The sequence below is a fragment of the Acinonyx jubatus genome, chromosome X (genome assembly GCF_027475565.1).
Source record: "Acinonyx jubatus isolate Ajub_Pintada_27869175 chromosome X, VMU_Ajub_asm_v1.0, whole genome shotgun sequence".
Classification (NCBI taxonomy): Eukaryota; Metazoa; Chordata; class Mammalia; order Carnivora; family Felidae; genus Acinonyx; species Acinonyx jubatus.
Window position 1 is genome coordinate 113,780,497 of NC_069389.1, and position 24,799 is coordinate 113,805,295.

The 24,799-nt window shown below is 41.0% G+C and overlaps 1 pseudogene; it reads left to right on the top strand.

The window, feature by feature from the left end:
• Nucleotides 1-22,538: 22,538 nt before the first annotated feature.
• On the top strand, nt 22,539-22,660 carry LOC113597826 (uncharacterized; annotated as a pseudogene).
• Nucleotides 22,661-24,799: the final 2,139 nt, after the last annotated feature.

Here is a 24,799-nt window from a genome sequence, read left to right on the forward strand (position 1 = left end):
GTTTCACAGTCTGTAAATGTCAGAGCCAGAATTCTGTTTTGAACCCAGAATCTTTTGCACCAAATCCTGCCCTCTCACACATTCTTACATAAACCCGTCCTCAAATTATTTGTCTTTGGTCTGTTTGTTGAAATGAGGTTTTAGAGATGCAGCAAAGTAAGAAATATGCAAAATACATTCATATGGCTTATCACTGGAGTTTAATCCCTCTCTCTTGAACTATGACAGACTGAATACAATATGTGGGACCAGTCTTAGGATCTTGGAAACCTCCAAATTCAAGTAGAATGTCTAGAGACACAGTACTGAAATTAACTTTTAGAAAATTTTATTTTCCCATGGCTTGCAACGAACTCTACAATGGGGTCAATTTTGAGCCATTAATTTCCAACTAAAGCTGTCTAATTCAATTTGTTTACCCTCTAGAACAATCTTTTAGGAAAGCCCTTAAAGGCATAATGAAGAGTGCTTCAACATAACATTTGAGCCCATATTGAAGGCATTCATGATGTGCTTCAACATAACATTTGAGCCCATATTGAAGGCATTTATGATAACATAATGTCACATTATAGAGTCGTATACTAGCCTCTAATTAGAAGTTTGTGACAAATAACCCTGGTTGCCAATGATTTAAACTTGTTTCACTTCCATGACAGAAAAGGCATTTAAAAAATAAAAACGCTTGGTACATGACATTTGTACCTTGTTGGGTTTCAGCAGAACCTTAAGCAATTTGACCTTCTCGGTGTGAAAATGTAGAGATGAAAAATGATCCTTATACACATCTGGGACACTCAACTATGGACAAGCCTCCACTTTTCACAACAGTAAATCTACATTAAGTGTATGGAAAATTAGACCGGTCGGGCTTCAAACCAGATGATTTAGAAGCACAGAAGTAGTAAATTTGGCTATAGAACCATAGCTTGCCCCACATTAAGTAAATTATAACCATTCTTATGGTTAAATTCTTACAACCATTTCCAGTTAACTTTTATCCAAGTAAAAGGAATCAGTGGATCAATCAGTGGTTCCTGCTTTTATGATTTGAACACCACTAGACTCAACTCAGTTGCCTGGGAGATTTGATTGTAGACAGAGCCCAGATGAGAAGGTTGTCATTTTGGCCCTACTATTCAACTTTGAAGCATTTCTGAGTAAGGATGGTTTCTTTTTGTTTTATTGTGACTGTGAAACAAATGTAACATTTTTCTTTTGGACGGGGAGGTGGTGTTGAGCGTTTTGAGGAGGAAATGGGAAAGAGTCACGATGTGTCATTTAGCTGCCTAAGAGTCTGCATTCAAGTCACCAGGAAGGCATTTTCTTTTCAAAGCAAATCATTCTAATAATTAAAATGAAGGGTGGTAATAATGAAAACCGGGAATTCTCTTCCATACCCTTTGCCAAGTTCCTACCATCACAGGCCTCTGCAGTGGTGGACTAAGTTTCAATGAAATCTAATGGCATTCAGATTTTCTAAGGACATTATCCACTGCCTATTAAAGATTCATTTATTTCTCTTAAAGATACCATCCAAAGATAGCATATATAATGCAGCCTGATTTTTCTTTTTTCTTCGTTTTCCTATATCTCCTATAGGAAGTACATTGGCATCTTGTAAAGCTGGATTACAAAACTAGCCCGAGCAATTTCCTTACGCAGCTGAAATTTAATGCTTGTGCACACACAACATTCAGAGATGAAATGTGACATTTATTCCCCTATGCCAAGAGATTAGAAGTTATCCTTGTGGAATTTCAGTTTTGTCTTTCAGAAAAGGAGTGAGTTTGCTGGCTTTTCCTCTCTGTCTCCATCTCTGCGTGTGCTACAGGGAATGTGAGCATTTTGTAAATAAAGCTCATAAAACACCACAAATGATGCAGTTGAATTTGAATACTGAGGCAGTACTTGCGCTTGGTTTCATCTGAAGAGGAAATTGTGGCCAGCAAAATCTCCTAAGTACAAATGATATATTTCATTAACATCCTAAGCTCTTTTGAGAAGACTGCAACAGATGTGGGTTCTTCACAGCGCGCTGCTTTTCCTAGCCCTGAGCCTAACGGCTGATTATTGCAGTGTCCACTTCCAAACACTCGTGAATAAACTTCAGCAGTGCTTGCCAGTTCATGAGTGAAGCCGATGTATCTGCAATTACTTTTCTTGCCGTTGGCAGCAGAAATATCTGTGACTACCCGGGGTTAAGTCATCAAAAGGCTCTCCTGCTGCTAGAGGAAGGCACAAATGGAGGTAAATGGGCTCTTCTCATAGAAACTCATTGTCCTGAGACGCGTGGTGCGGGACTCCTCAGGTATCAGGTGGCGATGACTGGAACTTTCCGCGGGTACCTTAATTGACTAGGGCTCACCAAGATCTCATATTTTTTGTTTGCTGATTGGTAACAGCCAACTGGACTTAAGGTCTCAGAATCAGAGTTTGGGATCATGCCAGGAGTTACTAAGCTTGGGGGCAGAAAGTCACAGTCTCTTGTAGAAGAATAAGCTGGAAATAGAGATTACAGGGCAATGGGTTAGAAATAAATAAATTGTGTTAACAGTTCCAAACAAAGGATTACATTATTTTATGGATCACATTTTGACCCTTATATGTATTCGCATCATGTACAGACAGCTAATGTTTTTTAAATAATTTTTTTTTTGCTGGGGCACCTGAGTGGCTCAGTCGGTTGAGCAGCTGACTTTGGTTCAGGTCATGATCTCATCTTTCATGAGTTCGAGCCCCACATCGGGCTCGCTGCTGTCAGCACAGAGCCCGCTTTGGATCCTCTGTCCCCCTCTCTCTCTGCCCCTCCCTCGCTGGCGCTCTCCCCAAAATAAATCTTTAAAATAATATTTTGCCAGTTTTTAAATTGACATATAATTAGCATATATTATATTAGTTTGAAGTGTACAACATAATGATTTGATATTTGTGTATATTTGTGAGATGATCACCACAGTAAGTCTAGTTACATCACTATACTTTGTTGCAATTTTTTTCTTATGAGCACTTTTAAGATGTATTCTCTTAGCAACTTTCAAATATACTATACAGTATTATTAACTATAGTTACCATGCTCTACATTACATCCCCATGACTTATTTATTTTATAACCAGAAGTTTGTTAGACAGCTTGTTTTTGTTTTTATCGTGTAGGTCCTTTTTTTCTCTTCGTGTTTCTTTCTTCCCCTTAAGGGGTAAACTTCTTAAATGCTATTAAGCTTACATAAGTATTATATATTATACAGAATATTACTCTATAAAATTGAAAGTTTGAGCTCACGAAACTTCGCCACAATACCGAGAACACGCTTATTTGCAAAGGACTGTGGTCCATATCAGGTGTCATTCTCTGTAGGTAGAAAACTGGGCTCTAAGGAAACATATTTGCCATGGGAGAAACATAATTTGCCAGCCTGCAGTGTCAGAATTCAAATTAGTCTTTTGTGTAATCCAGAGAAAATAGCTGAGGCCCACACGTTAGCATATCAAAGGCAGGTTGAGAAGGTGTGTATGTTTAAAGTGATTTTCAATCAACTTTAATCAGCACCCCCAGAACATTTCCAAAATACATCATTCTTAAAAGCATCCTATATAGGCAGCAACTTAATTTATATATTCCTGTGATCATCTTCCTATGTGCTACATCAATTTTATATATGCATTTGAGAGTTGAAAGAGTGGAGGACTGGAAGTTGAGTGACCGTGAGTGTTGCCATTGGAAGAGTTATGTTAGGCTCAGAACAGGAGTTAATGGATGTATACATATATATGGGTTTGATGGAGTTTTGTTATTTCCAATGGAGCAGGTAAGATACATAATCCAAACTGTTCTAAACGTTTTTAAAAATAATTTTAAAATAATTTAAACATTATAGCACTATTAATGGAGTTGAAATCAAAGAATAAATTCATGCGTGGTTCTCCCCAGTAAGCCCCAATTTGACATTGGTCCTAATCCCCATTTAGTTGTTGTAAGCATCCATATATCATGTTACCCATTTAATGATAATAGCTGACATTTATTGGGTCTTTACCATGTGTACTTTCCATGTTTTGACTCATTTAATCTTCATAACACCCCTGTGGTATAGGGGGTATACTATTATCCTGTTTTACAAATGGGGTAAGTGAGGCACAAGGCCATGAAGTTTCCTGCCCAAGGTTATATCAGGAGGAAGTGGCAGAGTAAGAGTTTAATCAGGGAATTTGACTCCAAAGCCTGTATTCTTAGTCATTATGCTATATCATCACTGTCGCATACGTGCCATTTCACATGGCGTTCCCTTTAACAAAGAGTTTTCTCGGAAAGGCGATGTAGTCACCGTGGTTTTTCAAATGTCCACTGTGTTCAGCATGTGTGTAGGTACTATGGGGAAATGGAAATGTTTTTAGTTTGCTGATTATGTGATATAATGGTTCTGTTTTAAAAAAGAATTGCTTCCCTCATTGGTCTATAAGCTATCTGAGGGCAAGGCCCAGGCTGTTTTCATTTCTGAATCCCCAATCACAGTCCCTTACAAACATTAGCTCAGTAAAGGTTGTCTATATGAAATGAAAGATGTTTATAAGAGTCTGTAAACTGCCTCCCCTCTGCCTCCAGTGTGGTCCATACATGGTTCCCCATCAAATAAATAAGCTTCTGAATCAACTGGCATTGTAACATTTAAAAAATATGCAACATCCTGGGGCACCTGGGTGACTTAGTATGCTAAGCGTCTGACTTCAGCTCAGGTCATGATCTCACGGTTGGTGAGCTTGAGCCCCGCCTCAGGCTCTCTGCTGTCAGTGCAGAGACCACTTCAGATCCTCTGTCTCCCTCTCTCTTCCTCTCCCCTGCTCGCAAGCATTTGCTCGCATGCTCCCTTGCTCGCTCTCTCTCTCCTTCTCTCCCCTCTCTCTCAAAAATAACAAACCCTATGACCCAACAATTGCACTACTAGGTATTTATCCAAGGGATACAGGTGTGCTGTTTCGAAGGGACACATGCATCCCCATGTTTATAGCAGCACTGTCAACAATAGCCAAAGTATGGAAAGAGCCCAAATGTCCATCGATGGATGAATGGATAAAGAAGATGTGGTGTGTGTGTGTGTGTGTGTGTGTGTGTGTATACATATACATACATATATACACACATATACAGTGGAGTATTACTCGGCAATCAAAAAGAATGAAATCTTGCCATTTGTAGCTACGTGGATGGAACTAGAGGGTATTATGCTAAGCGAAATTAGTCACAGAAAGACAAGTATCATATGACTTCACTCATAGGAGGACTTTAAGATACAAAACAGATGAACACAAGGGAAGGGAAGCAAATATAATATAAAAACTGGGAGGGGGACAACACAGAAGAGACTCTTAAATATGGAGAACAAACAGCGTTACTGGAGGGGTCGTGGGAGGGGGGATGGGCTAAATGGGTCAGGGGCATTAAGGAATCTATTCCTGAAATCATTATTGTACTATATACTAACTAACTTCGATATAAATTAACAAAATAAATTAAATTTAAAAAATAAATAATAAAAATATGTGACATTTTAATTTATCAAAACATACAATTCAGTTCAATTCCAGAGAAAATTATTTAACATTTTCTTTACTCACTACTCAGGTCAGTATGAAGACACCTTGTAAAGTGTAAGGCAATATGCAAATACAAAAGGTTTCATCACAAGGTACTGTACTAGGGACCACATACTTGCCTTCATTAGCTCTTCATAGTTGGATAACAATGACCCTCCCATTTGTCAGCTTAGTCTAAAACCAGTGTCTGTGTCAACGTGACTGATACGTAACAGTAGCCTTCTTACCAGTTTGGTGGGATAAAGTCGAGTGAGCATAAATCCTCCCTGAATGTGGGATCGGTGTCTCCAGAGGTAGACTCTTGATACTTTCGTCGCTCTGGGTACTAGTGTATCTTCACATGCCCCCACCCTCACCATTACCCAATGCTATGGTGCGATGGTCCAAGAGAAAGGACTGACTTTAGCCCAGGGCTCAGATTCTTGGACTGTCTAGCCCAGCTTTATTGTTGGCCTAATTGCTTCAAGATCAATTCTTATTCTCCTTAGCAAATGAATCTCAGGCAAAGCCCAAGATTTCCCTCTTTCTCTACAATTTCTGAGAATGAACTCATAAGTGTTATACTGATATCAGATCATGTTACTTTGTGGGATAGTGAAGATATGAATAAAACGCTGCCCCACTCATAAGAAGAATCCAATAGGTAATTAAAATAGCTTACAGAAAATGATTTCTTCATCCATGGCTTGATGTCAAAAATACGTTCTGAGTAGTTGGGAAGGACATACTGGAGAAGCACGCATGAAAGGAGACCTGTACTAAGAGTGTCCAAAAATAAATTTTTCCGAAGATCACATTGCTATGTGTGTGCAGGGAAGAGGGAAGGTACACCTGTTCTAAAATGCCATCTCAGAGATCGGCACACCAATACCAAAGGCTTCAGGGTAGAGAATATCTATGCTACAGCACATGTAGAAATCAGTCCATTTTTAGTGTGCCAAAGCAGTCTGCAGATAGCCAGACCATCCAGATTGGCTGTGAAACATTCATTATCAACTAAGGGTCAACAGAGTTTGCATGACTAATCACCACCTGTCAAAGTTTGCATTGCATCTGACTTGTCTCGTGCAGAATTAGCACAACTACCTGCAAATGCAAACACCTATTCACGAGCACTGTATGTTTTCCCCTAGGTGAAAATAGGCTCCCAGGATGCATTCTTCCTGCTATATCTTATTGCTATACAGTGCTTCAATTCATAGACAACTTCGTCGACACAACATTTAATTAAACACCACGTTGTTTTTAGTGTATTTTTTAAATGAGTCTGATGCACTACTTTTATCCAAATGTCTGATGGCAGCAGTCAAACAATTGCCCTAGAAACTGTTTTTGAAGGTGTTAGCATTTGAGTTCAGAAACACGTTAAACCCGCTTCCTTGCACAATATGTCAAAATGTCTCAATCTTGACCCATGATATTTACTTGATATTTTAGCTGTAATCCCTCCTGGGTGTACAATGAAGACTGTAAAGAAAGGTAGAAGAGGGGCACCTGGGTGGCTTAGTCAGTTAAGCATCCGACTTCCGCACAAGTCATGATCTCACGGTTCGTGGGTTCGAGCCCCACATTGGGCTCTGTGCTGACAGCTTTGAGCCTGCTTCAGATTCTGTGTCTCCCTCTCTTTCCACCCCTCCCCCACTTGTGCTCACACTCTCTCTCTCTCTCTCTCTCTCTCTCTCAAAAATAAATAAACATTTTTTAAAAAGGTAGAACAGAGTCTAGGTTACTAGATATTATAACATTATAGTTCTAGGTTACTGGAGAATCTTTGCTGCTACTCTGTACAACTGCACCATACAACTTTGAGGCAAGAATAGACCTGGAACTTTTTGCCACTATCATATAGGTCTCGTTTTACTGAAAGGGAAGCCAAGGCCAGGAGATGTCAAGTATATTGCTCAAGGTCACGCAGCTAGGTAGTAACAGAACTGAGGCTAGAACTCAGGCTATCATTTCCAAAGCTACTTGTCTTTTCAAATTCAGTATAAAATGGGCTAGTGTGAGAGCTCACTGGGGGTTTACTCTGAAGGAAGTCTTTATGAGGTGGCTACTCTTCATGCTGTGGACCTGGAAAATGGTTGGGGTGTGTGTGTGTGTGTGTGTGTGTGTGTGTGTGTGTGTGTGTGTTTGATGGCTACGTTTCTTGAATAAGTGTATGTGTAATGATAGAACCAACTTATGAGCTTTCCACATGGAGCTACCTGCAGATTTTTTTCGGATTTTCCAGATATTAGACCAAAGACATTTAGAGCCAGAAGGGACCTTGGATCAGTGGTTCCTAATCGTTTAGGGGTTGAGGATCTCTCTGAGTGTCAGAAAAGCTTTCTGCGCGTGAAAATGGGTCTGCTCACAAAATTGCATGTAACGTATCCAGGGGTTCTTAGAGCCACACGAACTCACGATGAGATCATTTTACTCATTGTCATTTGCAGAATGGGTGAGTATAGGTAAGGTGGGTGCTGCCTTCTAAGTTACCTATTCCAGCCCCAGCACTTTTTACACCTTAGGAGGATACACCTAAGCAGAGAGGTGGGGGCAGACTTCTAAAAGTCCCACACCTTGCCCTTCATTTGTAGGGTTTAGGCTATTCTTTCCACTTAACTGATCCATGGCAGTCTTGTCTTTTTCCTCAGAAGACAACAGACGAGTAAACTACTACGTAAGCATATACACAGTAGGTCGTGCTTTCACTGTGAAGCAGTGAGACACTACTTTTTATTCATAAGTGTTTAGGTATATATTACAGAGAATTTCCAGATATAAAAAGACAATGTCTGGGGCGCCTGGGTGGTTCCATCTGTTGAGCATCCGACTTCGGCTCAGGTCATGATCTCCCGTGAGTTTGAGCCGCACGTCGGGCTCTGTGCTGACAGCTCGGAGCCTGGAGCCTGCTTCGGATTCTGTGTCTCCCTCTCTCTCTGCCCCTCCCCCATTTGGGCTCGCTCCCTCTCTCTCTCTCTCTCTCTCTCTCTCTCTCTCTCTCAAAAATAAATAAACATTAAAAAAAGACAATGTCTGTAATAGGAATTTGTGTTATTGAAAAAAAAAACACACAAGTTCAGGCCTTCACATCGATCCTAATTATAAGGTATAATTGTTTATACCCTCGCTGCTAGGCACAGATTCTGCCGCGGACACTGGCATTAGGAGAGAACTTTCTTTCTCAGAGCATCATTCCTGCCACCATTGTATAAAGGTCATTGGAAATGGTTGCATTCTCTAAGCCTTCAGTGGTTGGCTTGACGATTATAAAATTAGTGTACTTTTTAGATGACATACTTAGTTACGTAACTGCCGTGTTTATCCAAATTACTTCCCAGAAATGCCGCAAAGCGTGTGTGTTCTGAAATCCATTATGTGGCCTGTTGATGTTGCACACAGCTGTCCCTCATGTCCTTTTGTAGAAAAGCTTTGCAAAAGCTTCTCCTTGACGTGGAAATCAACAATGTAGCATTACCACCCGACTGACCAGGGGGCAGATGGAACAGTTTCCTACAGCGCTGGGAAGTTAGGCCCTTGCATGCGCTGTCCTGGAACGGAACCTCCTGGTTCAACAGGCTTCTTGCCAATCCATGGAGGGAGAAAGAAGCCAGGAGAGGGAGCTGAGGCTATGTATCGGAGATGGGCCAGTGCTGGGAAGCACCCCCGGGACTGGAGATATCCTCTCGGTAAAACCCTGAAAGCCAGTACACCTGCCTTTCCAATCATTAGTTTTTCACCTTTGTGATCAAAGCATGAAGTAGAGATGTGATCGGTCTTAACATTTATATTCACATTCTTTCCCCACCCCAGGCAGAAAAACCCTCTGAGTTTGCTCCAGGGTGGAAATAACCATTGCGGCAGAGACCTGTGTAGGCTGACGCTTCCTCTCTTGTCACATTTTATAGAGTTCCACTGAAGTGATCACCCTAATGAAATCTGATCAGTTTACCCTCCAGCTTACAAACCTCTGTTTGCTCTTTCTTGCTACTCAATCGCTTATAAGATTAGGTGCGTTTTCCTTTTGGCAAACAAGATTTTTCCCAGTCTGACTTCCTCTCCCCCTCACCTGCTCCCCTAGTCTATCATCTAAAGTGTCAACTGTCGGGCCTGCCTCTTAATTCCTTTCTTTTTCACTCGCTATTTAATGTGCTAGGATGGCCATCTCCCCCTCTGCCACGCAAAATGCATTCTGCAAGACTCGGAGTACATATCCCTTCCCCCATGACCATGTTAATTAATCTGCTCACTGCATTCACCAGATCTTAATGGTAGTGCACTTCATCTGCCCCCATGACCATGTTAATTAATCTGCTCACTGCATTCACCAGATCTTAATGGTAGTGCACTTCATCTGTTTATGTGTCTTTCTTTCCCCCACTAGTCCCAATGTGAGGAAATGTGTTTTATCTATGCTGCTGGAGTCACAGTAAAAAAAAAAAAAAAAAAAAAAAAGGTGGTAAACTCTCATTTCTGCCCTTCCCCCTTCCAGATGGAACATAAACAAATTGGTGACTTTGTGCTCGTTAAGATAGATTTCTAACACATTTCCTTCCAGCCCTGATGACGACCATACATTTAGACGTTTATTTCTCCACTGTTAAAAAAGTAATAGTAGGATAATTAATGTTTGATAAGTCAGCCAACATGGTTTGATCATTTTTTCATAATTCCACCTGTTCCTTGATTGTTTTATTGCTTTAGGTGATGCAGCAGAATAACACAGAAGTCCTTTAAAAATGCAGACGCTTCAGTCCCATGAGCCAAAGATTAGATTTCAGTCGGCCTGGGGTGGGGCCAGGATATCAGTATTTTTTGAAAGCTCCCCCAGAATACCGAAATATGCAGCCAGGTCAAAACTCAGTGGTACAACAGAATTGACAGTGGGACCAATGGCAAGTCTCTACTTGTCTTTCACTGAGAATGATTACAATTATCACTTCTTGGGGCGCCTGGGGGGCTCAGTAGGTTAAGCGTCCGACCGTTGGTTTCGGCTCAGGTCACGATCAGGTTGGTTCATGAGTTCAAGCCCTGCGTGGGGCTCTGTGCTGACAGTGTGGAGCCTACTTGGGATTCTCTCCCTCCCTCTCTCTCTGTCCCTCTCCTGCTCATTCTCTCTCTCTGTATGTGTCTCTCTCTCTCAAAATAAATACATAACCTTTAAAAAAAAAAAAAAAGAACTATTGCCTCTTGAGAATATTTCCTTCCATTGAGCACTTTTCATACTGTATGTGCATTTTACATACTCTCACATGCATTTTACATACAAGATATGTTTTATCATCGCATATATACCAAGTAGGTGCCATTTGGTAGATAAGTTAGCCATAGCAGCAGACGCCTGTAGCAATAGAGTTGAGCTTGAACGTGTAGTGATGATTCCTGGTGATCCATCTGGTTTGGTCATGGGTACAAAACATTGTGTTGAACCCAGGGACTCGAAGTGAGTTTCAGCTCACCGACTGCTTGGAGAGCTGAGCCGTGAAGGCTTATTAGAATGTCAGAGGGCTCAGCAGGGCGGGTGCCACGGTGCTTCTGGTCAACTAGGCAGAGTGCCACGGTCCTGAGTGCGGGGGTAAATGGATGCACGTGTTTGGGTACCATAAGTGTTTCTCCAGAGAGCTGTTTCATCCGCAGTCTTTTCACCACCCAGCAAATGGAAATAAGTGCATTCGTCGGCGACCTCAGGCAAAGTTGGCTCGAGGATCTGCGGCGAAGCATCTTTTGCAAATTAATGTCATGTAGTTGCTGGTTGCAAGAGATTTGGCTCTCACTCCCCAGAAAGGCTGAGAACTGGAAGTGCTAGTACGTGTCTTCACAACTCCCACTAAAGTGGGTTTGGTGATACTGACAAAGCAGATGAAACCACCAGAGCCTGGGGAGGTCTTGGCCATAGGTAAGAATTTGCCAGCCAATAAAAACATTATAAGAGCTCTTTGTTTCAACAGAGAGCACACATTGCCCCTTCTCTCACTGCCTGTGAAAAAGGAGAACTGATCTATAAAATGAAATTGGATGTGTGCGCCGCTGAGATCCATTCCTATCTGATTTATGCCCTCTCTACACATTGGAATATGGTAGTAAGATAAAAATTGCTCAGGTATTCTAATAAATTTCCCTTCTCATCATTTAAGACTAGTCCTATTGCTGGGGCAATACATTCTCTTAAAGGGCGTCTGACTCTAATCATCCACTGCATATTGGAAACTATAATCCTAGGGTTGGTTAGCATTTTTCTGGTCTTTGTGATACCTCCCTGAAGGGCAGTGTGAGGAATGACATTTATTTCTTTGATTGCAAAATGCTGTAAGTCATGAGGAATAACACCAATTTAGTCAAAGATTTGGGGGCAAAACTAGAGCCAGTGCCACATTACATGTTCACATTAAGTTTATAGCACATCTCAATTCAGAAACATTAAATTGTAAAAAAAAAAAAGATATATACTTAGAATCGAAGACATATAAAAGTACCATCTTCTCGCCTTTATATAGAATCTTAGAGTTTACCGGGTATTTTGTCCAGTTTCCATCTCATGAGATCTTTACATAGAAATCTTGGGTGTCGGGCCCAGAGAGAAGAAAAACAACAGTAGAACATGCTTATGCCAACAGGAGGGAGGAGTAGCAATCAGAAGGAGGGATCTGGGACAAATGACTGCTGATGTCCTTCCTCATGTGGGCCTTTCTCCCTGGATCCCTCCTTGCCCTTAGTTGTAAAGCTGTATGCTGACGCAGGAAGCAGAAGCACCTGGAAGGTTCTGTGAGACATCTTTCCAGAGGAACTTACGGCGCATAGCAGGGCCAGACTGGCTTGTTCTAGTGAGAGTCCGGGTGATTCAATATGGGGACTAAAAATGACATCTTGTTTTTTAGAAGGGTTATTACACTGTGTGTCTTCCTGTTTTCTTTTTAACTAAATGGAAAAGGCAGTCATGATTAGCCAAGTAGTGATATTACGAGCATGTGATGGGTATTCTCTATAGGATATGGTAAATTTTCTTTAAAATGGTACTTTGCTGTTACCATCAGTTCAATAATGTTGGACAGTAAATTAGATAGAGAAAATCATCTCATATCTTATTTTAGGCAATATAATAATATATATAATTTTCAGCACAGACTAGTGATTTCTAATTTTTTGAATCCTTCCTGCTACAGAGGTAAAAATATAAGAAAAGCATTCAATATGCCTTATTGATTTTTATATTTAAATATTTAATCCACTTATTTAGGTCTATTGGCAGGAGTATTGATAGCACTACATTTCCTCAAATGTTTAACTATGTTTATTGAATAGATTTCTAGTTACTCACAAATATATATATTTATTTATAGTTAAGAACAGTTAACATAAGTTCTATCCTCTTAACAATTTAAAATGTATAATATAGTATTATTAATTATAGACATTCCATTGTCCAGCAGATCGCTAGAACTCATCATCCTGCATAACTAATTTTTTTAATGTTTATTTATTTATTTTGAGAGAGAGCGTGAGTAAGTGGGGCAGAGGGAAAGGGAGAGAGAATCCCAGGCAGGCTCTGCACAGTCAGCATAGAGCCTGGTGTGGGGCTCAAACCCACAAACTGTGAGTTCGTGACCTGAGCTTAAATCAAGAGTTGGGCACTTAACCAACTGAGCCACCTGGGCGTCCCATAACTAAAATTTATACACGTCGAACAACGAATCCCCATTCCCTCCCCATCAGCCCTTGGCAACAACCATTCTACTCTCTGTTTTTATGAGTTTGACTATTTTAGATACCTCTTATAAGTGAAATCAGGCAGTGTTTGTGCTTGTGTGACTTGCTTATTTCTCTTAGCCTAATGTCCTCCAGGTTCACCCATGTGCACATGGCAGCCTTCTATTTTAAGGCTGAATAATAGCCCACTGTATACATCACTTCTTTGTATCCATTCATCTGTAGATGGATAATCAGGCTGTTTCTGTATCTTGGCTATTGTGAGTAACGCTGCAATGAACATAGGAGTTGCAGATGTCTCCACGAGATACTGATTTAAATTCTTTTGGACATATACCAAGGAGTGGGATTGCTGGGTCACACGATAGTTTTATTTTTAATTTTTAAGGAACTTCCATATTGTTTTTCCATAGCGACCACACCATTTTACACACCCACCGACAGTGTTACACAGGTTTCCAATTCACAGCCTCACCAACGCGTGTTATCAGGTGTGAGGTAATGGCCTATTGTGGTTTTCATTTGCATTTTCCTGATGATTGGGGACTTTGAGCACCTTCTCAGGTACTTCATGGCCATCTTTCTGTCTTCTTGGAGAAATGTCTATTCAGTTCCTTTGCCCATTTTTAAATTGAGTTATTTGGTTTTTTTGCTATTGAGAGTTGTATGAATTCCTTATATATTTTGGAAATTAATCCCTTATTACATATATATTTTGGTTTGCAAATATTTTCTCCCAGTCTGTAAGTTGCATTTTCATTCTGTTTGTTGATTGCTTCCTTTGTGGTGCAGAAACTTTTTAATTTGATGTAGTCCCATTTGTCTATTTTGTTGTTCAACACTTCTTGGATTTCATATCCCCATCTCCTGAGAAAGGTATTGAGTCAGGCATCTTTCCCTAGACCTTTTCATATAGCAGAACTTGGGCTCCCCTATGTAGAAAGAAACCATTGATTACTCCATATATTGCTGTAACAGAGACAAGTCAAAAATTAGCTGAAATTGATTACCCCATTCCATTTACTAAAGGTTTCTGTCTTTCTGCTCAGCTGCTATAACAAAATACCATGAATTGCGTGTCTTAAACATCAGACATTTATTTCTCAGAGTACCGAAGGTTCCTGGTGTGCACACAGACACATCTTGCTTCTGATGTCTTTCCTGTTCTTCTTCTAAAGTGCTAATCCCATCATGAGAGCACCTTCATGACTGTGTCTAAACCTAAGTATCTCCCAAGGCTTCAACATATGAATCTGGGGCGGGGGGAGACACAATTCACTCCAAGCAATTCCTAAGCAAAATATCTGCTGGCCGGGAGAACAAATCCAATTTTGCAGTGTGCAGTGTTCATCCACCAGGGACCCAAACTAGACTTCTCTACCTTCCTGATTTTATTTCATGGATTAAACTGAAGTTATGTCCAAAAGATCACTAAAATATGGTTGTGGGGACACAATGGATATAGAAATTATGACTTATTTTCCTTTCTTACTTTTAATGAACAGAACGGGATTTTATAAATTAGTTGTTGGCTAGCTTTTTATTCAATGCTTTCATGAAAAACAATTCTCTTGTCACAGAAAATCAGAAAGACACTTATCTGCAACAGTCATTGTGTGCTATATATATCTGTGAAGCAAATTAGTTCAAAATTTAGTGGCTTAAAGCAACAAGCTATTATATCATCCCTTCTATGAATTAGGAATCTGAAAGTGGCTTATTTCAGTGCCTCTGGTTCAAGGTCTGTCATGACATTGCAATCAAGTTGTATACTGGGATACAGTCTCATGAGAAGGCTTGGTGGGAGAGGGAGAATTCACTTCCAACCTCACTCGTGTGGTTTTTGGCAGTCATTGGTCCCTTGAATATAAGCCTCCTCAAAGATAGCCTCAAGGCATAGCAGCTGGCTTCCCTCAAGATAGGTAATAAGAGTGAGAGAGAGCTTCCAAGATGGAGTCTTTTCATAAACAAAAGTCTTGCAGTCTTTTTATCACCAAAAAAATGATCAATAAGTACATGAAAAGATGCTCAAATCATAAGCCATTACTGAAATTCAATTCCAAGTTGAATTGTGGTATCTCACAATGAGATACCACGTCAGACCCATTAGGATGGCTAAAATTAAAAAAAAAAAAAGAGTGACAATAATAAGCATTGGTGAGGATTCAGAGAAACTGGAACAATCCTACATCAGTGGTGCAAAAGTAGAATGAGGTAAATGCTATGGCAAACATTTCCCAAAAAGTTAACTAGAGAATTTCCAAATGATCCAGGCAATTCGTGTTTAAATATATATCCATGATAATTAAAACCATATGTCCACAGGAAAAAATTATACACAAATATTCACAGAAGCATTATTCATAGTAGCCCAAAAGTGGAAACCACTCAAGTGACCATCCATTGATTAAGGGAGAGCCATATGTTTGTAAATCCCCATAAAATGGAATATTATTTGCTCATAAAAATGAAGTACTAATATAACATGGATTAACACTAAAAATCTTATGCCAATTTAAAGAAACCAAAAAAAAAAAACAGCCAAAAATCACATATATTTTATGATGTAATGTATATGAAATATCCAGAAGAGGCAAATACATTGAGTCAGAAAGTTGATTAGTGGTTGTTGGGGACTGTGGGAGAAGGAAATAGGGTGTGGCTGCTAATGGGTATAGGGTTTCTCTTGGGGTGATGAGCCTGTTTCGGAATTACATAGTGGTGGTGGTTGCATAACTCTGAATATACTCACACCCACTAGGTTACACACTGTAAAAAGGTGAATTTTATGATTTCTGAATTGTGGCTCAGTAAAGCTAGTATTAAGTAAAAGTGAATGAAAAATTACTATGAATGCAGTTGTAAGTCTGTAGACCCCCCAGAAAAGAGATGAATAAGAATATCAATGTTTGGTTCTCAGTGAAACTAAGTGTGAGCAGTATAGTTGCCAATCCCTGGATAATCCCAATAACTGTCCATAGTCATAAACAGAACGATTGGAGATTCAGAGGGGTGGTCTGGTTTAGATTAACTTCTGAAAGAATAATCACTTATTCTTTTTTTTTTTTACAAGCAATGCTATTTATTGTTTACAGCTCTTTTTCTAATTTTTATTTTATTTTTTTAATTTTTATCCAAGTTAGTTAGCATATAGTGCACTCAACAATGATTTCAGGAGTGGATTCCTTAGTGCCCCTGACCCATTCAGCCCATCCCCCCTCCCACAACCCCTCCAGTAACCCTCTGTTTGTTCTCCATATTTAAAAGTCTCTTATGTTTTGTTCCCCTCCCTGTTTTTATATTATTTATGCTTCCCTTGTGTTCATCTGTTTTATCTCTTAAAGTCCTCATATGAGTGAAGTCATATGATACTTGTCTTTCTCTAATTTCACTTAGCATAATACCCTCTAATTCCATCCACGTAGTTGCAAATGGCAAGATTTCATTCTTTTTGATTGCCACATAATACTCCACTGTGTGTGTGTGTATGTGTGTATGTGTGTGTGTGTGTGTGTATATACACACACACACACACACACATATACATATATACCACATCTTCTTTATCCATTCATCCATTGATGGACATTTGGGCTCTTTCCATACTTTGGCTATTGTTGATAGTGCTGCTATGAACATGGGGGTGCATGTGCCCCTTTGAAACAGCACACCTGTATCCCTTGGATAAATACCTAGTAGTGCAATGGCTGGGTGGTAGGGTAGTTCTATTTTCAATTTTTTGAGGAACCTCCATCCTGTTTTCCAGAGTGGCTGCACCAGTCTGCATTCCCACCAGCAGCGCAAAAGAGATCCCCTGAAAGAGTGATCACTTATTCTTAATTTCCTTTCTGAAAGACTGATGGGTAAGCATCATGGGAACCGGCTCTCCATGATCTTGCTGCTTCTTGAGGGCATGTAGGACTCTTCTTATTTCATATACTGGCGTCTGATTAAGATGTAGATGTGGAAGTAGCCAAGGCTCCCGTTTGTTAAAATTTGGACTCACGTTCTGAGACAGGTCGTGACCGGTTCTTCTCCAGAATTGTTTTATCTCACAAGAATAAACAAGCAAACACAAACCAACTGGTTCTACAGCGTTGGCCATCGCGGTCACTTGCATACTTGCAAAACAACTTTGAGCCTTTAGCCTCTCTTCTGTGGTAGGCTTGGCTACCATCACATTGTGGCTGCTTTCATTGAATCAGTATTCGCTGCTTGTGCCCGACTCACCTTATTTGAATCCAAAGTCTCAACATGAAGTAGAGTTCTAGTCAGAACAACTGCTGGGTTTTTTCGTGTCATATGCAGGTACCACGTGGGAGAATATGAAGGGGAACCATGTTTCTTTCGGGGGGAAATGTGATCCAACCTGCCCAAATTTCATTTAATTGATATAAACCCCAGAGTCGGTGAGGTGTACTCAGTATAAACCTTCTCCGGCGTTTAAGAAAATTTCCAGCTGAATAGAATTTGACATTTTAATAAAAGGAAGTGTGGCATTATGCTGTGGGCAGCACGCCTGACTAGAAACAGCCAGCTATGCCGAGATTATAAAGCCTTTCCTCCTGCCCTTTAACTTGAATCCTGTAATCAAAAGATTGATTTAGTGCTCAAACTTAATTTGCAGCCCTCATTTTCTTAGTTTTCCAAACCAGCTAGATCCTTTGAATCTATTGGATCAGCGGCAGCCATGTTGCTACTTGCCCTGGGGGTAACACCTTCCTCCATCATTATCCCTTAAACCAGGATGAGAGAAAGAAAACATGAAGCCCAGGGTCATTGCCCTCCTTGGAGTTGAGTCACGGCCCTGACTCCAGGAAGTGGAATCATCCTTCTCCGTCAAATAGAAGGATGTAGTTAGTATTTAACAATTAAGGACATTTCAATACATAAGAAATTTCTCATCATCAGTTTAGGGGGGAAAATACATAGGGCCATTTGTTTAATGCGTGCCAGAGTTCACAGGCAATAACAAAAAAGAATATCGAGACTCATCAAAAGGATCATTGACCTAGAGGAAACACCACTTTAAAAAACAAGGCTCTTAACCTTTTTTCCAAACAGAGATACGTTCGTTTGCTGTATACGTTACAGCAGGGCACCAGGCAACCTCACTGTCGGGCTGTTGACACGCGTTGCCAAATTATCAGCTCCTACTGTAAACCCAAGCGCCCAGCTTTTCTCAGATGATATAGAAGGGCTATTTTCTTCTTCCTTTTTTTTTTATTTCGAGAGAGAGAGAGAGAGAGAGAGAGAGCACAAGTCGGGGAGAGGGGCAGAGAATCCCAAGCGGGCCTCCACACTCAGCGCAGAGCCCAACACGGGGCTCAATCCCGTGACCTTAAGACCGTGACCTCAGCCAAAGCCAAGAGTCGGTCCCTCAACGGACTGAGCCACCCAGGCGTAGGAGGGCTATTTTCAAATAAGCTAGATGCTAGGGAAGAAGTTTACCTGTACACGTAGGACACGGTCCTCCACTACGTGCTGCCCGTCTACCTCTTGAGCTGTGGGGTCAGCACGTACAGAATCAGGCTGCCCTAGGCGTGCCTGGAGGAAGTGAGGGGGACTCGAGGGGGCAAAACTCGTGGAGCCCCCGGATCTCTGGGGTAGGTTTTGTGGGGACAGAGACTAGAAAGCCGCCAGCTCTTTGTCCTCATGCTCCCCGCCCCACTGCTCGCTCACCTTTCCTTTTTTTCTCCTTGTACATTTGGTATTTTTCCATCTCCAGTATGTGTTAGAGAATTTGTATATTTGAGAAAAGAAAAAAAAAATGCACCTGAGGATTTTACCTTCAACTCTGTTAACATTTGTTGGTATTCCCCCTACATCTCTAGCCTCTTGTCAAAGGTGTGGTGTAATGTATCTCGAATTATAACCATATGCTTTTACATCCTGTTATTTTTTCTATTTAATATGTCTGTACGAGCCTAACTGCCCCCATCCCTCAAGATTCCAACCATTCAAAAGTTCTAAAAGTTTGCTCTGGTCCATATTACCCTAGAGCAAAAATTTAATGGGAGGACGAGTTGACGGTATATTTGGCCATGGTTTTCTCTCTGTTTTCTCAGTCCTCAATAAATATTCTCTGTGTTTGATGTCATCCAAGACAGATATCTACTTCTTTTCTAGATTAAGTATTTGGGGTCCCTGGGTGACGCAGCCGATTAAATGTCCAACTCTTGATTTTTGACTCAGGTCATGATCTCACAGCTCATGAGTTTGAGCCCCGCACCACACTCTGCACTGCCAGTGTGGAGCCTGCTTGGGATTTTGTCTCCCTCTCTGTGACCCGCCCCCCCACCCCCACCTCTCTCTCTCAAATAAAAAAATAAAAACTTTAGAATGAGTAAGTATTCAATATAGAATAAAGATACACAGCCCCATCCTACTCTTTTTTTTTTAATTTTTTTTTAATTTTTTTTTAATTTTTTAAATTTATTTTTGAGACAGAGAGAGACAGAGCATGAACAGGGGAGGGCCAGAGAGAGAGGGAGACACAGAATCCAAAGCAGGCTCCAGACTCTGAGCTGTCAGCACAGAGCCTGACGCGAGGCTCGAACTCACGGACCGTGAGATCATGACCTGAGCCGAAGTCGGACGCTCAACCGACTGAGCCACCCAGGCGCCCCCCATCCTACTCTTAAAGAACTTTCTGAGGGTTCAGAAAATAAAGTAAAAAGAAAAAAAAAGAAGTCAGCCCCATGTTTCCTGTGTTCGTGTCCCATCCCTGTCTCTTTCTCCCACATACATACAACCCCCAAAAATCTTACCCACCACGGAGGAACTTTCAAGAAAGGGTGTCATGTAGTATATGAAGAATCCAGGCCCTAATTACACGTTATAGGGCATCATTCCCACAGCAAAATGTTAGCCATAAGGAGTAAACACTGTGTGTTTCTGTGCCCTGATTCCTGTTCTCAAGTCCCAGCAAAGTGTATATTGTAAAGAGTATAATTTGTTGAATGCCTCCCCCCGAATCATTTGGAATGGGGATTGATTTCATTGACATCCTGTTATTCTCCTAGCCCCACCCCCCTACATCATACATTTCTTTGCCTTGGGAGTTGGGGATATTGGTAAAATATCCCCAATATTGGTAAAACACACACCCCTGTGTGTTCCCGCTGGTTGACCCTCTTTTCCGGAGCCATGTTGTCCCTGGCAGGGCTCCTGCACCCAAGCAGAACCGGAAGGCCGATTCTCTGGGAAAGCCTCTCCTGGCATTCTAATCCTCCCTCGTGAGCACAGCCAAGCACCCAGCACCTGCTTTGAATAGCGAATGGCCTGGAGAGGTGCCAAGCCTATTTCCCAGCGCGCTGCACAGAGATCCTGATTTCTGCAGAAAGAAACCATCAGGTAGATCACAGAGGAATGCTGCATACGACAGTGCCTCACAACTACAGGCTTAACCAGGGACACCAGAAGGGGACTGACCATCACATTTCATGACTAAAAGACAAATATATTCAGCTGGGCATTAGGTACTTGGTTTGATCCTAGGTAAAATGAAATCGGGACATTTTTCTCCAATAGAGGCAGTACCTGTGCTGCACCCAGTTATTTTTTCAGGGACCCTCCTATGTAACTCCGCTTGGATGGCTTCCCTCCCTGTGGCGGCCCCCGCTGCCCTACATGACTTGGGAGTGTCATCAGTAGACTTAGTCCTTTGAGTGACACGAGAGCGGGTGAAGTATGAGAATCATTGCCATCTTCTCAAAAGTACTTGCCACAATATGCATCTACATATAAAACATGTATCCTTCATTAGCACAGTTACTGTGGTTATATATTAGTACCTTGGAAGGCACACAGAGTCAGGGGGGCGATACTATTTTATCAGAGGTTGTTTTAGGGGAAGGAAGAAGCATGGTGTGTTGGTTCACAACCTCTCAGGAGCTTCCCTAGTGTAATCTGAAGTTGGCTCCCATAGGCCGAGGGCAGGGGGAGACCAAAGAAAGAGGCAGGTCACTCCAGGTTGGTAAGTGGCAGTTTTAATGAGCAAAAGGAACTTCCATATGAGGCTTGCCTTGGGTGGCAACAAGACGAGTGGATCCATGCACCTGCCCACCAAATCTTAAAAGGTTTTAAAAAGGCCTTAACTGGGTTCAGGCATGTATACCATGTAGGCGTTCTCAACACTGCATCACTACCTCAAGGCCATGTCCTTGGAGCAGCCTCTGGAAGAAGGAAAGGCAAGTGGGACCCACATTTCAAGGACAGGGGAGGGGATAAGGATCTTCCGAGTGCTGGAGTCCAGCTCACAGGTCAACTGGTGGTCATTTTTTTTTATGACCTCCCCCCACATGGTGTAAGCAAGTCTGGGTAGTAACCGTGTCATGAGGTGACACGAAGAGAAGGGGGTCTTTGCCCCAGTTGGTAGAATAGCTGGAGCCTACACATGGGAAAAGAGATGAGAGGGTGAGACCAAACCTCCTAATACTATATAGGATTATGGCAGACTGACAGAAAAATGAGTCAGGCATTGAATTGGTAAATGTGTTGTATGTTCCCAAGTGCCTTCCAAAGATGGAAGCAGGGACAAGAGTAAATATAACTTTATGTTTTTTCTTTTCAAATGTTTATCTAAATTCCAGTTATTTAACATGCAGTGCAATATTGGTTTCAGGAGTAGAATTCAGTGACTCATCCCTTACACACAACACCCAGTGCTCATCATAACAAGTGCCCTCCTTAGTGCCCATCACCCATCTGGCCCATCCCCCACCCACATCCCTCCGTCAACCCTCAGTTTGTTGTCTATCCTTAAGAGTTTCTTATGGTTTGGTTTTCCTTCTCTCTTTTTTTTTTCTTTTTTGACTAAATGCAGCTTTTGTTCAAAGGGGAGAAAGAGGAGGCAAACTCTAAGTCTGTGAGATGGAATTTAGTTTTGTGAGCATGTGGTTTTTTATTCACTATTTTTGTCGACTGACAGCAGATGGGACGAGGTGAAAGTTGTAAAGTCATGGCCCTCAAGGAGCTAAGACAAGCTAGCTACGGCAAGTTGGTGGATATGTATACTACTCTTGCGTCCCTCACCGCTTTTAGCCTTTCATTAAAAAGCATTGGCTAACTAAATGGCCTCAGTCTCAGCAGACTGAGAACTTACTACTAGTTAAGCTGCGGTGGCTAGAAAGACAAATCCCATCTCTCTAGCTAGGTCTTGACCTATGTGTAGCCATAGTTAAATTGGTACAAGAGGATCATTTAAATTCTAATTACACCATGAAGAATGAAAAATAGTTCTTTAAAACGCAGAAGTAGCTTTGCGCAGTGGCAGCATCATAGCCAATGAGGTTTATCCGAGGCGCGATTATTGCTAATTAAAACGCAGAAGTATTTCAGTAGAGATTAGTCTTGAAATTCTGCCACATTAAAAACAATCTATGGGGCACCTGGGTGGCTCAGTTGGTTGAGCATCTGACTTCGGCTCAGGTCATGATCTCACAGTTCATGAGTTCGAGCCCCACATCGGGTTCTCTGCTGTCAGCACAGAGCCCACTTTGGATCCTTTGTCCCCCCTCCCCCCTCCCCCCCGACTCTCTCTTTCTCTCTCAAATAAACATTAAAAAATGTTTTTAAAAAAAACAATCTGGGGGCACCTGGGTGACTCAATTTGTTAAGCGTCCGACTTCAGCTCAGGTCATGATCTCATGCTTCGTGAGTTCCAGCCCCTTGTTGTGCTGTGTGCTGACAGTTCAGGGCCTGGAGTCTTCTTTGGATTCTGTGTCTCCTTGTCTCTCTACCCCTGCCCCAGTCACACTCTGTCTCTCTCTCTCTCCCAAAAATAAACATTAAAAAATTTAAAAAAAAAACCAATCTAAGTGGTTTAGTCTTAAGTACATTATTATATTATTTATTTGAATTATTTTAGGAACACAGTTACTGTTAAAGATTTCCCTGTAGGTTTAAAAATAGTTGGTCATTAGTAGAAAATGCACTTGGAGTTTTGACGACACAGTATGACAAAGACAAAGCAGAATTCCCCATAATTTTTATATTAATTACATTTTGAAAGGATATTCTAGATATATCAGGTTAAATAGAGTATCAAATTCATTTATTTTTATGCTTTTATGTAGAACATTAAAATTACATAAGGGGCTATCTTTCTAGTGAAACCTGCAAGGCTCGAGATCAACCCCTTGTGCATTTCAGATATTGTAAACATCTTTTCTCGTTCTGTCTTTGAAGCAACTTTATTCACAAATGTCCTTTATTTTTGAAAAATCCTGAATTTTGATCTAAACAAAACATAGTTGGCCATTAAGTCCTAACAGTCTGGCTCCTCCTAGCATGATTTGATCACTGGTCGAGCCTTTGGAAGAGGTGATTTGATATACTGTTCAGCCTTAATTATCTGCTGATTGTTGACCTGCAAGGCCAAAAGCAGTCACCTCCAGAAGCCCGACATGAGTGTTGCTTTCCATGCCTGCAGAGGGTAGAAGTACTGCTCGCTTTGCTATTGGACATCCCCTGAATCGAAAAAGTTTGATTTGCAGCATGGATTGTAAATTTGATCGAAGAACTAATGTGAGTTGAATTATTAAAAAGGAAAAGAGCCGTGACTTGGTGATTTTCAGGTTGACATGTCTGTACTGCTGACCTCTGATTATTAGACCAGGTTTCTTAGGATACACAGGGATTTAAAAGACTTGTCCTCAGGCCTTGTTTACACTAGGCAAGAGATTCCAAGGTGTAGTAGTATGGTAAGTCTCTTAGAATTGCACATAGGAGAAAATACAAATAATGAACAAATACAGAGAAACGCCATCCTTGCAAATCAAAGAACAAAGGGAGATGAAAATGACCACAGAGTTTTGTTTTCACTTATCAAATGAGCTACAACAAATAAAAAGAAAGCTAAGATCCACGAAGAGTTAAGTTGCATTGAAAATAATACGCTGAGATACTGTTAGAGGTGGAAATTGTTCCTATTTACAGAGAAAACAACACAGCACTATGTGTAGAATCTTGTGGATAGGTCATCAAGTTGAGTATTATCTTTCTGCCAGGCATATCAAAGGCCAATGTTTGATAGATAAATTTATCCTTTGTAGCATCAACTTCAGAAAATTGAGTGTCTCTTAAGCAATCCTCAAGCCTGTCACCTGCCAGTGTAGATTTGTTTTCTGTAGACCCAGATTCCCAGAAGACCGGTCTTAGCACAATGTTTTTGGTCATAAACATGAAATGCATATTTTACAATTAAATTTATACTCTGATAATTCACATCACCTCCTGGGTTTAAAAAAAAAAAATGTGTGTGCGTGCGTGTGTGTGTGTAGCCATTAGTCAGCAGCTGGCAAATATTTGTTCATTCATTTATTCAAAAAAAAATGTAAGAAGTTCTAGATTCCTTTCCAGACACTGGTGGCATAATAGCAGAGCTTCAACTCTAGTCCAGGGGAAAAGGACAACAAACATGAAACATGGTTTATGGAATATTGTTACAAGGTGGTAGGGAGTGTGGACAGAACAGGTGTCATTTGAATGAACACTCAAGTGAGATGAGGGAGTGAA